Source organism: Zeugodacus cucurbitae, chromosome 6 (genome assembly GCF_028554725.1).
Source record: "Zeugodacus cucurbitae isolate PBARC_wt_2022May chromosome 6, idZeuCucr1.2, whole genome shotgun sequence".
NCBI classification, from domain to species: domain Eukaryota; kingdom Metazoa; phylum Arthropoda; class Insecta; order Diptera; family Tephritidae; genus Zeugodacus; species Zeugodacus cucurbitae.
Genome location: NC_071671.1, coordinates 22,681,243 through 22,695,624, shown reverse-complemented (window position 1 = coordinate 22,695,624; position 14,382 = coordinate 22,681,243). Strand labels below are relative to the sequence as shown.

Genomic DNA, 14,382 nt, shown 5'->3' with positions numbered 1-14,382 from the left:
GTATGTAAGATATAGAGATGCATATCAAAGCAGACAGGAAAGTAAGTATTTATATGAAAAAATATATTTATTTAAATTGTATATCAATTCTATTTAAGATATATGATAGCCACAGGCGTATGATTACTTATATCATGTTTATTATATTTATTTATACACATATGTATATATGTGTGTGCCTTTGCCTTTGTGCCGCTGTATTATTGACTTTTTCTGTGTGTGCTTAAAAGCTTTAATTACCGCATACAAAGTTGTTAGTAAACAAAATGCTTTGGAAAAACTGTTTCCACATACTTTCGTGCGGCAGAGAAAACGTTAAATATTGTATATGTATGTATATACATACATATGTTATTTACAAACAATTTTTTATCAAAAGAAATTTCATAACAGTAAGCATATGCAAGGTGACTTGTAAATAAGAGCCCTAATGTAAATAAATAAGCAGATTTTTTATGAATATGGCAACCATGCCAGCCTGTTGTATAATTACCGCAGGCGAAATGTGTAAGAAAATAATAAAATGAAAGCGAAATGGGATATGTATTTAAGTATTTGATGGAAAATTATGAGAAATTAATTTTTATGTGTACATATGTAATAGTATTTAAGTAAAGTTACCTATATATAAATATATACATATATTATTTATATATATATCAAAAATTTCCATATACATTTTTGGTGTGAAAATAATATTACTCCGAATTGCTTCCAAATTTAATACCAAAGCAAGACAGCTATCAATATGCAATACATGTGTTGTGCGGTCAACAACAACAAAAGCAGCAGATAACTGTGACTAGTCAGCCAGCAGCAGCAGCACGCCCGCATATGCATACGACACTGGGCGGTTAGACAAATGGCTGTTTGTCGCAATAAGTACGTTTTAAGAATGCATGAATACGAAATGAATATGTATAAATACATATAAACACACACATATATACATACTTACATCTACACGCACATTTATTGCGTTACATGCATTTGTATTGAAATAAAGTCACAGCTGTTTGTTTAATAGAATATTAACAGCAACAAAATAGACCACAGCACGTAGAAGACGAATAAATAAAAGAACAATAAATTTCATAGCAAACAACAAAAACAACAACAACAAGTGTGTGGTGAAATAAATGAAAGCAGCAGCTTTAATAGCATGCAATTTCAAATGAAATGCCTTGAAAAGCTATTGAATATTTAAGACGCCTAGTAGCTAAGGTGAAAATTTTCGAAATTAAATTTGAATTTTTAAATAATGTAAAGAAGTGTGCTAAATATTTATGTATGAAAATGAAATAAATAAATTTCAGATAATAGCAGGAAACTATGGTTTTATGCAAAAGAAATTGTATGAAGAAAATATTTCATAAAAATATTAATACAAATTATTTTATAAAAATATGTAAAAATAATTTTCCATAACAAAATCCCTATTTTAATTTATATTTTGCTGTAGAGGAATTTAGTTAAACGAAAAATTGTGTTGTCATAAAACGTATTATTGCAAAAATGTTGGCTCGTAATTTGTCAGAATGCGAAGAAATGAAATTTGCGCCTGATGGTAGGCAACAATTTTTTTGTTTGACTGTCCTATTTAAAGGATGATGATGATAAATAATAAAAGCGCAATAATTTAAAGTTTAGATGAAATATTTATTTTAAATAGTACATTAAACAAAAATACTTTCGGACAAAAAAACTGCGATGTTAGGTATATGAGTGTAAGCTCAAAAAGTGTGGACTGTAATAAAAATTGATACATTACAATTCAAAACATTAAAACGTTTTAAATACACTTAACTATATATGTAGTTGTATAAAATTTTTTAATACCAAGACAATAAAAAAAATTATGTTGCCCACCTTTGGCAATTTTTTTTAACGATACCTACCATTAAGCTATATTGAGCGATACATTTAGGCATAATTTCTATCGAAATATATGGTAATTATAGAGAAAATATAGTTTATTCGTTGTAATTAATAGTTTAATAAAAAATATATAGCATTTTGAAACATTTATCCGTACTATATTTAGTTAAAATATATCATTTCAAACTCTTCAAATATTTGAATTAGGAAAATTGGCTAAATTAAAGCTTGATTAAATGGATTTTTTTCTAATTTTAAACTTAAACTTGCTATTACTTACTTACTTTATATTAAATTTCTTAATAAAAAATTTAAAATAAATATTTAAAATCATTATTTTTTATATTTTAATCCGCGTAAAAATTTGTAAACATCGCTTTCCGGTTGAAAAAATATCAATATATTCGCCATTAATGAAAATGTAGGAATTCAAAATTTTCGCCTCGGGATATGCACCACTTTTTAATTTCTTAATATTTAAGTTTTTAACAAATGGAAGAATTTTTAGAGCTAAAAAATGTGTCATTTATTTCAAGTGCTTCTAATTGCGTTTTTCGTACATATTTGTTACAAATAATACATAAAATAACTGTTAACGCCTGTGAGTATGCAACGTTTTATGTTTTTTTTATTTAATAAACATGTTTAGGCTCAACATTTATGGGACTGAGTCAGCGAATAGGTGTTTTAGAATATTATTATAAATTGGAATCAAATAAAATTCGTAGGAACTTAGTTTTCAAGTTAGCTTTAAATAAGATATTATTATTATTATTATTTTGTGTAAAAATGCGCCTGGGGATGTGCTAAATTTTTATTACTGAAATTTTCAGCATTTAAGACTAATTTGATGAAAGAATATGATTGATAAGTTAAGTTTATTACTTTAAATTGAGTTTTAATAGTTTTCCATCACAATATAGCCATAAAAGGTATACTGACGCCTGTGTGATTGCAATATATTTTCCAAATTCTGCTTTTGAGGCTTCATTTGTGAGAATATGATTGAATTCAAATAGTTTTAACCTTTAAGAAGGTTTCTTCGTTGCTACTAAGCTTGTTGCAACGACCAAATTCCATAAACTTTAGTATTTAGAGGAAATTTCAATAAAAATTTCTGTTGCATTAGGCAGCTGCTTTCATAATTGCAAAAACACAAAATGTAATTGCACAGAATTAGTTTAAAACAACAAAAAAATTCAATAATCAAGCAACATTAAAATTACTGAGTAATAAATATAAGCAGCTGAGAATAATAACAAAAGCAACAACTAACCACAACCGCGATCATAACAGCTTGAAGGAAAGCCAGCACCCTAAAAGAAGAGAAAAAACTACAGCAGCACAGCACAGTGCGAATAATGAGAAAAGTAAATACAAAATAATAGCTATGGCAACAACAATAACAACAACTACAGTTTATGGCTGCGAATAATGATGCATTTGTACAAGAAAATCAGTTCAGCAACAACAACAAATACAAACAAAACACTAAACGGTAAACGCCAACAAAAGCAACAACAACAAGACAAGTAATAAAGCAAAACAGTTTCAACTGCTAAATGGCAAAGTGGCTGGCTGGGCAACACACACACACATTTATATTAGCAGTTGCATGCAACAACGCTTATTTGCTGTTGCAGCTGCTTGCAACGTTGTGCGTTTTTTCATTGTATCGCTATAAATGCTGTTACTGTTGATGCTGCTTGCAAATTGCCCATTTGGCTGTGCAAACACTCATCATCGACAGCATTGGTGGTTGTTGGTGTTGTTGTCGTCGTCATCTGTCTGTCTGCCTGCCGACGATCAGCAATCACAAGTGATTTGGTTTTGAAAATTTTCGCTGTTAATGATGCATTCTGATTGGCTGCTGTTGTTGTTGGTATTATTGTTATTGTTGTTGATGTAATTTGTTTGTTTTTAACGCTGTTCGCGCTGCTCATTTGCAGTTTGGCTTTTAATGCGGCTGCTGCTGCCACATTTGTGGTGGCATGCGGCTTCCTGCCACTGTTGTTGATATTGTTGTTTTTTGTTATTTTTGTTGTTTTCCCGCCGCGCGTACGCATGCACTTAGCATTTAATTAATTTTGCAACATAAAATAAAACAACAACAATATAACATCTGACAGTATGCTACAGAGGTGAGTGTGTCATTCGCTGCATATGTGTACATAAGTGTTGTTGTTATTTAAAAATTTATTTGCTTGCAAGTGTATTAACGCGACTTGCCACATAAATCAGCTTAGTTAACAGCGCATATAAAGTTCTACATAAAAGCATAAATAAATATTCTACTTTCATTTGCTTTGTACGTATTTTTTTGTTGTTTGAAAATGTTGTTGTTGCTGCACTAAAACGTTATTCTTGTAGCTATTTGTTAACATTATGCATCATCGCTATTAGCAGCCGCAGTAGCAAAGCCGTACGTGTCTAATAGCACGGTGTGAAAATTCACGCCACTTCATTTTCATTTATGTTGTGTGCTGTTGTTGTTTTATTGTTTTCACTTTTCTGCATTTATTTGTTTTAAAATTTACTTTTATAACATATTTGTTATGCTTAACCTCATTCTTAATGCTTTAGCTTATGTATGTGGTGGCATTTGTGGCAACTTGCTTATTGATGTAGTTGTTAAGTACGTAAGGACATATGTAACGGTGAAGAGTGGCATGTGTTTTTTTTTTTTATTTTATTGTTGTTCCTTCTACATATGCTAAACGAAAGACTTAATTTTTGGCTACCGGAACTTAGACATATAAGCTTCGGCCCATCATTTACTCAATAACGAACTGATCTACTATCAACTAATTGGGAATTTGATGAGGTATCGGCCATTTTTCCTGATTCTCCGAAGATTCAATCAGATGATTTATTAAAGTGAAATATACATATATCATAAATATAAATAATTAAAAACAAACCCTCAATACTCATAGAATCTTCAATCCTATACTCAAACAATTATTTTTCAATCATAAAAACAATCACAACGAATAAATATCAATAAACTCTATCTATAGTCAGCAACGACCTCTTAAATGATCTACATATGGTACTTAATCATAGAAACAAAAGTTGAAGATGGTTCATACCTAAGAACAATATAAAAACCGAAAATTCCTAATAATAACGATATTCGACAAAATTTAGTCACCAAAAATACAAACGGAAGAGAGTTCAGACCCAATATATGCTTGAAATACAATGGTATATTTCAATCTCGATGTATGCATATCCGAAAAACGAGTAGATTCGGTTGAAGCATATTATTTATTATACATTTATGACTTCAGAAGAAGTATTTGAAACCGCTTAGCGATTAATGAAGTGAGAAAGATGGCCGAGACAAAATAAATGACAGCCTAAAAATAAATATAAAATTTCAATCTAAGAGGGAAATTATTTAATGTAGTAAGTTATTAGTTTAAATATTAATGTGTTAAATCGAGCCGATTAAACGGAAAGTAGAAACACAAATTGACTTTTTTTTTCCAAAAAAAAACTTGAGAATAAGGCCTTATAGTAGATAGTTAGTTAACGCGCTCATAATAATGACAGAAATTATAAAAAAAAAAACTGTCAAAGACAGACAAATTTGAACTGGTCAGTGACAAGACATCAATTTGGACTATGGTTGGTACACTGAACTCGCAGAAAAGCCTTAACTTGCTATGTCAAAGGTATTTTATTTTAAAAACTTTCAAAAGAAATACAATGTTTTATAAATTAATACTTATTATGAACAACTGAACTTGTGAAACGGATTTTAGAATCTATACTACAATGATTTCCTGAACATGACAAACTATTGCAACTTATAGAAAATATTGGCGTATATGAAAATTAAAAGTAACACTTAGTATATTTATTACTTTACTTTACTTTACTTTATGTGTGTGTTTAATTGAACTAGTGGAACACCAAAACAATTTAAACAGCTTAAGACCTATTAGGTATGAAGGGGAATTTTTTTTTTTGTTTATTGAATCGAGCGGCATTTAAATTTCAAAGTCTATTAGAGACTTTTGTAAATGAATATTTGCACTTTTTCTTTGTTTTGGTAAAGCAGCAAGTTCATATCAGCGTAAATCGGGTAATAAGATCTTCTTTCAGAATAACTGAACATGTGAAACAGTTACAAATCATGTTAGATATTTGTTGGTAAATATTAGAACTTATGAAACCTAAAAGTAGCACCAATTATACTACTTTTCTTTGCCGGTAGTGTTTGATTGAACTTGTGGAACAGTTATAAACGCATAATTATCAAATACTCAGAAGTAATTTTTTGAACTTCTAGTATATATAGCTAGCTTGAATGAGTCTAGACTGAGTTGAACCACATGTTGCAACTTGAAACGAATAATTAATACATATTAATACTAGAGGTGCTAGAATATTAATATATTTTACATTAAATGTACTATGGAATTCAAATATTAAGGAAAAACATTCAGTCAAGTTATTTTTTGATATATGTATTTACAATTTGAAACTTTAATATTTACACTTTTCGACTAAAATTATGCAATTAGAAACAAAACTTTCTCCACAATCTTTAGTTATTGCTAAATTTTACACTTCGCAAATTTGCGATTTCAAATGATTTACTAATTTCACCACACATTAATAGCCGTCTACTAATTGCTAATACCTTCTAAATTATATATTAATGCTACCTTGTAATTAAATTCCCTCCACAAACACCAAGTAACAAATGGTAAGCGTCTTACCTTTTAATTTGCAAAATTGATTTGCCACCGACTGCCTTGCCAATACTTGAAGTTAGTTGCGAAGTTGTTGTGCGGCTTTTATAGCTATTGTTTTTGTTGTGGTTATTATTTTAGCTTTGTGACTCACTAGTTTGAGGGGTATTTGCTTTACACCTTTTGACACATTTACTCAACGGCCGTTTTTAATTATTTACGAATTTATAATTTGTTTTTTGTTGTTGTTGTAGTTGATTTTTGTTTTTTTTTTTCTTTAGGCATTCAACTGTGCGTGCCTTGTAATTAAACAATCCTTTTTAGGTTGATGCGCGAGACATTGACAGGTGTATGTATGTTTGTAGTTGTATATTTGTTGTTGTTGGTGTGTGTGCTTTTTTGTTGCTTTTTCTTGTATTTGTTTGCTTTTGTGAGCGGTAGTCAAGGGAGCTAAGTAAATGTGTATCTATTTGTGTTTTTTTTTTGTTGTTGTGATTTTTTGCCGTGATTGACTAGCAGCTCACCTTCTTTGACATTTCAATAACTTTGCTTGATGGATTTTTTAATTTTTTAATTTTTGAGTTATTCACTACTTATGTATTATGAGCTTATCGCTTTTTGCTGTTTTTGTTGTATTGCATGTGGTATTTTTCAAGATTTCAGTATTATTGCATCGATTTATGCCGTCTTACCAACAACAATAATGGAAATTTGTGCCTTGATTAAGTATTATTTTTTTTTTTTTAATTTCAATTTTTTTCTTTCTTTATATGTGGTTATTGTTTTCTTGTGATATGAAAAATTTTAGCGCACAATAGAAAAACGATTCGAATTAAAACCAATTTAATGCGAAAGCAAGCACAAAAATCATATATAAATGAATATAAACAATTGTTGCTGGCTTTTTATAAAAATATTTTTTTTTTCACACACACTTGATGTTATCAGCTTTTTTGAATTTTTAAAAAATGTTTATATTAAAATAATTTTTCGCTGTATTGTTGTTGTAAATTTTTTCAAAAAATCAACAAATAATTAAATTAAATAATATTTGCACTCGTTGCCGTATTTTATATTCGCATTAAAACAAAAACAATAATAGAATTGCAAGCCTTACAGTTTACTTTTGGGCATTAAACAGTTCTAAAGTACCGTTAACCGGCTAATTTTTCGTTTTAGTTGCTGATTTTATCTAGTAGAAAGCTCGTTATTTTACATCAGTCTAATCGAGCGGTGGGTTTAATCTATCGCAGTTCTATTTTATTTTTCATAAAATTTGATTTTACTTCAAAGTACCGTTATTTACAGTTATTTTCACGATTTTGAACGTTTAAAAAACGCAAGCTTTCATTCGTACGCGAAAAGTATTCTTTGCACTCAACACTGTCTTGCAACACTCTTGTTTAGCAACTTGCAACCGCTATGTGCAATACTTTTGCAACAACTTGCCACTACAGCTCGTAAAAATGCTTATCAGCACTCTAAAGCGTCACTTACAACAACAAATAGTTACTTAAATTGTGCAATTATCGTTGCGGTCAATTCGTCAAACTCCAGCTGTGGCATAATAATGACGCGACGCACCGCTATCGACTGCAATGAACTCACGCTGAACCGCACGCACTCGCTTGCACAATTAGAGATTTGCTTTAAATAAATATGATTGCATGCAGCCACTAATGTGTTGTTGCTGTTGTTGATTGTAATAACGCCACACGCACTTTGACCGCTACTTATCAGCCACAGAGGAGCTCGCTGTATATTGAGACTATTTATTATTGCTACACTTCACTTCGTAACTCTTATCAGTTTGCTTGCTGTATTGGTTTTATGATTTTCTGATTTTCCCACACTAAGTGCCACAATCAATTGCATTCATATTTCAAATAAATTTCAACTTTTCACTGATAAACGCTTTGCTTTACTTTTATGACGAAACTTCAATTTCTAACTCTCGCACTCGTTACTTGCACAGCACTTTGTTTGCCTGGCAAAACATTTCACCGTGTTCGTTTTCTTTTTCAATGATTTCATGTAATTTATTCACACAGTAAGCGCGTCGCACATCTTTACGTTCGCACGATTCGTTTACAACTGCCACATGCCACACATGGTAGTGGCCAAGTGCTTCACACTGGCTCACGACTCTAGCAGCGGCAGCTCATCACCAGAAGCAGCATGGTCGGCTGGTTGGTGGGCTCATCGGAATTTCCAACGAGAATTCGTTTGGCTGGTGGTGTTGCTGCTGCTATGATTGCAGAGAGAGCGAGAAATTTTAAATGTGGTCGGGCGGTAAAATTTATAGCAAGCGAGAAAATTTGTCGATGAGATATTTTTAACTCGTGATATATTTTTTTAAAAAGTTATTAATTTGAATTTTTTATTAATTTTAAGAAAACAGAAAAAATATTTTTTTTTTTTAAAGATATTACTATCATGATATTTATTTTGAAAAAATAAAAAATTTTGCGACTTTTTTTAAAGATATATTAATAAAAAAATATGTCATGCAATTCTTTTCCAGAAGTTGTATTATATCATAACATACATTTTCAGAGCCCAAAATGTATTTACGAGATCAAAAAACGGAAAAAGTTGGAAAAATGTTTAATTAAATTTTGTTTCTCTATAAGCTATAATTAGGTTTTTCAAAAATTAATATAAAATAAGTTTAAAAAAAAATTAAAAAAATATATATTAAATTTATATTTAGACATCTATTTACAATCGAAAAACTGTGTAATACTTTTTTTATTAGGACATTTTTTTACAAAAATATTACATATTAAAATTTCTTTCACAAATTTTTTCATATTTTTATTTTGGGTTTTTTTTTTTTCAAAAAGCAATATTCACTAAATTTTACAATTTTCTCCCATGCATTAAAAGTAAAAATTGAAGTTTCATGCTAGAAATTTATAAATCCCAACAATTTTATCGCAACCACATATATTTTTCTCTCGCAAGCTACAAAAAGTATTTCTCGCTCTCACCACTGTTTTCTCTCTCAAAATAAGTTTACCAAATGCAATTGCTCTGCCAGTTTGCTTGCTCCCCAAATTTCCAATACGAATTTCGCTCACTGGAAATAACAGCTGATTGGTTTTGTTTATTTCGGAGCACGTCTCGCTGTCGGCTTATATAAAGCATTGAAACTGAAATTTATATCTCACAGACACCTTGTGTATTCGTGCCTTGGCAGTTCGATAGCTGAAATATCGACACCGGCTAATTGGTGTTTGCTGACTCGCATGGTTTTACGAATGAATGCTACAGTGGCGGAAATCGCAAATGTGTGCTCATGTTTGTGTATTTGGTTTTAAGTTGGCTTTTGTTGTAGGAAGAGAAGTATTTTTTGGCAGTGTGTTAGTTCTAGTAGAACATTTGTACGAAGAATGATATAGTATTTTAAGTTTTGATTTTGCTTTAGTGAAGCTTTCAATAATTTTTCAATTACCAACCTCTAATACATCCGGAAAAAAGATATAGAGAAACTACACCAATGCCCGTATATGCGCCATATCTGATGAACCTAATAAGCTGAAACTTACATATGTGAAGCTTTAAAATCTTAGAAGAAAAAATCATAAATTTTTTTTATTCGTGCAAATAGTTATAACATGTTAAACTAAGTTTAAGGAACTGAAATCCTCGATTAAGATTTTCCATATGACTCAAATATTTGTTTGGGTTTATTTTATATTAGATTTCATCTTTAACATATTCTTAAAACTAAAGTCAAGCATTGAGACTTATTGGGGAGTTGTCTAGGATTTAATTTATTTTACAGAAGTCTTCAGGTAGTCAAAATCGAACACAGTTTCATTCAAATTTTCGAAAATACTTTAGAAACATCGTGCATTTGAAAAAAAAATTACTCAATTATATAATAATTAATTACCTAATTAGTGATAATATTTTATAATTAAATAACAATAACAAATTTAGTATCTAAGAGCCGATATTCTATAAAAGGATAATAGGCAGAAAATTAGATAATTAAATAAAAATTAATAATAATATAAGCTCAAATAGACAAAATTTTGGATCCATGAAAAATATTAAGGCTCAATCCCAGTCTTCTTTACATATGAGAGTCTCCAAACCTCTGATTTTGTACCAGGAAATAATACTGCTTTTTACAAAAGGAAGGGTCTTTAGGATGGAAAAGATTTCAACCAGAGTTCTAGGTGCCAAGGTCGAGGTTCAAGGTCAAGGTTCTAGGTGTCTAGGTCAATTATTATCAAATCAGCTCTATACCTCCCCCAACTTTTGTATAGCACTGTCTTCACTTTGCTATCACTGTATTGAGTTTTGAGATCCTTTTGAAATTTTACTAATTTTTACTGATATTTTTTCAAATCGAAAAATAGTTAATTATTATGAACTAATGAGATCATTAAATAAACACATATATAATTTAATAATCTCAGTTATGTATGAGAAATATTTGATGTACAAGCCACAAATTAGAATAAAACGCTAACAAACCAATAATTTAGTCAATTGGAAAATTGTCTACATTAGCGTGTATAGAGAAAATTTACCAATTGACTCAAAAACGCTCACGAATTTAAACTCAAAGTTAGAGAAACAACATAAATATACATTATTTTTTTACTTTTGGGCGTATTTTCGGAAATTCTGTTGGGGGTTCTTTATTAGATTCATTATTACAATTTTAAGACCTTTCATATGATATTATTGAAGGTTCTAATGCTAGATATCTTCTCTAATGATATATATATAATTCGAAGAGATGAGATAATATTTATTGAGAGACTTATTAATTGTACCTTCTATACAGGGATAAAAACTCATAGCGAATTGAGGTTACAACAGAACTTGTTTGATTTTTAAAATATTATTCAGGCAGGTTAAGCCCCGGTGCTTGAATTTTTTTTAAAGAAATCGTTTTAAAAATACCACAAATGCCTGTAAACTCGACTAATATCATTTAATGAAAGGGATCCTCTAAATATCGATAGATTTCAAAGCTCAAAATGAGCTCATTATTGTTTCAAAATATACTTGAGCTGCTAGTTTTTATACTTTTTTGTATAATAATCGTATAAATATTCATATGAAAAATATCTCACATGCAGCATTTGACTAGCGAGCATTAGCTCCACTATGAGCAACTCTTTCAACAACATCCGGTTGGCCATATGAATCATTAAGCAACATTTATATGGGATACTTAAAATGCGATCAGAGCCGCCTCTAAATTGTGTTGTACGAAATTGTCATAAATGTCATAATTTAAAGGCTTTATACAAACAAAATATTTATGTATTTCGATTTCGCTGTAAAAGAAGGTAGTAAATTGCGTAATTAAAATGCAAATGGCGCACAGTGTGGAAGACTTAACAAAAAATTGAAGAAATTAAAAAAAAATCGCAAAAAATAGAAACTACAAATTTAAAATAAAAATTGGAAAAAAATAACAAAAATCGAAAAAATATCGTGTGATTCACTGGAACTGTCAGTCGAGAACGCAACAACAAAGCTACAAAATCAAATTCAAAACAGAAGATCAACAAGAAGAGGCAGTAACAACGCGCATGGGAAACAAATCTGAATAAATATCAATGTAAGAAAACGTATCACAACAAAAAACCAAAAAAAGCAAATAAAACAAACCAAAAGTGTTGTAGTTTATGTGTTTGAGGGCAATCGTAAAGTTATGCACAAAATGTGACATTTTTATGACATTATGACGTTTGAGCGCGACGCGCGCGCACTCACAGCGCACAAGCAAACAGTTACAACGACAAGACGCGCAGATAAAGTCACAGCTGACGGTTTTCGATTCGGAGACTGTATGCGCCGGGTTGACAGACGAACGCGCACATGATGCGGCTGCCCGCAAGCTAACCAAACTGAACGCCGCGACACTCAACCGCGCGCTCCGCTTAACCGCTAAAGCGCTACTCAAATGTCAGTCACATTTTGTTCACACAATCGCACTGCGCGATCTACGTCGAGGCGGTTTATAGCGATGCGCGCGCGCTGCATTAATGAAGCGCCGAGTTGGCACAAGAAACGCGACTATAAGTAAAGAGTTTGGAGAGTGTGCGGCGCGCTTGTATAAACTTGATACAGCGCTCAGCATTGCCAACGCGCGCGGCGCACATGAAATATGATAGCGTATAAAAACCAAATTAAAGACGATAAAATCGGATAATAAAGTCAGTGCGCAACGGCGCAATTGTGTGGCGGCAGCAGCGGACGCGCGCTGAGCAATGCTGAACAATAACCAAAAGAACAACAACAAAAATAATAATAACAGCGCAGCGCGTCAATAACTCCAATTCAAATGGCGGCTCGCAACGGTACAATGCAGTGCGCGCTCACACAATCACACAAGCCAGGTATTACGGCAATCAGAAGTTGGTTAAGTAGTGATCGCCCCACAAACTCTCCTCAAGCATTTAAAAATTCATTGATTGCTTCATATTGTTGTTGCTTAGTTGCTTACCTGATTCAGTTGCGCCGTTTGTCGTGTTGCAGCTCGTTTGGCAATAAAGTTGCTGTTGCCGTTGTTGCCGTTGTTGTTATTGTTGTGTTATCGGTTTGGTATTTAGTGCGCGGTAGGTGTGTTCATATTTGACTCTTTCAGTTGTAATTGATCCCATCAAGATTTTTTCTTCACTCTTTTTACCGGGCGCGCGCTGTCGCGCTCGTCTGCCTTTTCCAATTTGAGTGCGCCATCAAAATTTATCTTGATTTCATGCAACTTTTTATTCCGCATATTTTGTTTTTCTACATACTTTTTCACATCGGCTTGTGCATCTTTTTACAATTGGCAGGCAGCGCGCTGCCCAGGCGAATGGCGAAAATTGCTTGGCATCTCGCATTTTTATTACTTTATCAAAGCATAGTTTTCGTAATAAAATTTTTACAGCCAAGCGCAGATCTGTAAAGTGATTAAAAAATATTGAAGATCGTTAATAAATTGAAAAAATCTATGGATATAAATAATAGCAAAAATAAGTGCGGTTATAAAAATGGCATTCCATATCTGTTTTGGAATTTTAGTATCAATAATGTTTCTGTTTATTAATCGAGGTATCGATAAAGAAGTAAGATATAATGGAATATCAATTTCAAAATGGGTTCATTGAGGATTTTCTGGTATAAAAGTGTTACCAAGCTCATATTACTGTTCGAGACGAAGTAGAGTCTATATTTTAAGTACTCAAACTCAAGGAAATGAAAATCTAATCCGGAAAGTAGCAAACCGTTGCGAAGGTTTTTGAAGAAAGGTCACTTATCCATCTTACTATTAGGACCTAAAGAGAAGTAAGCATTTGCGTTCTTTAAGTCCTTACAGATCATTATTATTAATGTATTTATTATCATCAGTCGTTGATAGTTTATTAACCCTCTTCAAATATATGGTTCCAGAGACTGTATGATAACAATGGTCTTTATAATCCCAACCGAAAGAATTTTCATTATACGCTATGAGATAGTGAGTAACAATATAGTTTTCTACATTTGCCGATTGGTAGTAAATTATATAATATTAAGAACACTTAGGACTTTTTAGTTAGTACAGTTCAAAGGATTAAGGCTTCTGGTATTGGGGGGTACTGACCAACCTCCCATAAAACCCACATGTCATAACCTTAAACCTTCGAAATTTTCGGAAAACTTTGTGAAATGTTACAATTTTTTGTAATACAATACAATATAGTACTCATCAGTTTCTCTATTTCTATTTCTATCTCTCTGCCTCTTTCTTTCTGGCATGATTTTTCGCTGAATTAATTAAAAATGTCATCGTTTCATC

At 31.4% G+C, this 14,382-nt stretch overlaps 1 protein-coding gene across 5 annotated transcripts in view; it reads right to left on the bottom strand.

Moving 5' to 3' along the window:
• Positions 1-13,503, bottom strand: part of Igfals_6 (nyctalopin) — a 213,783-nt gene extending 200,280 nt beyond the window's left edge. For 4 of the 5 annotated variants that reach the window (XM_054233264.1, XM_054233266.1, XM_054233267.1 and 1 more), the window contains exon 1: positions 6,612-8,735. The gene's annotated coding sequence lies outside the window, so the exon portion shown is untranslated. Of the gene's footprint in view, positions 1-6,611; positions 8,736-13,065 lie in introns of those variants that run through there. The other variant, XM_054233269.1, reaches the window with a different exon arrangement.
• Positions 13,504-14,382: the final 879 nt, after the last annotated feature.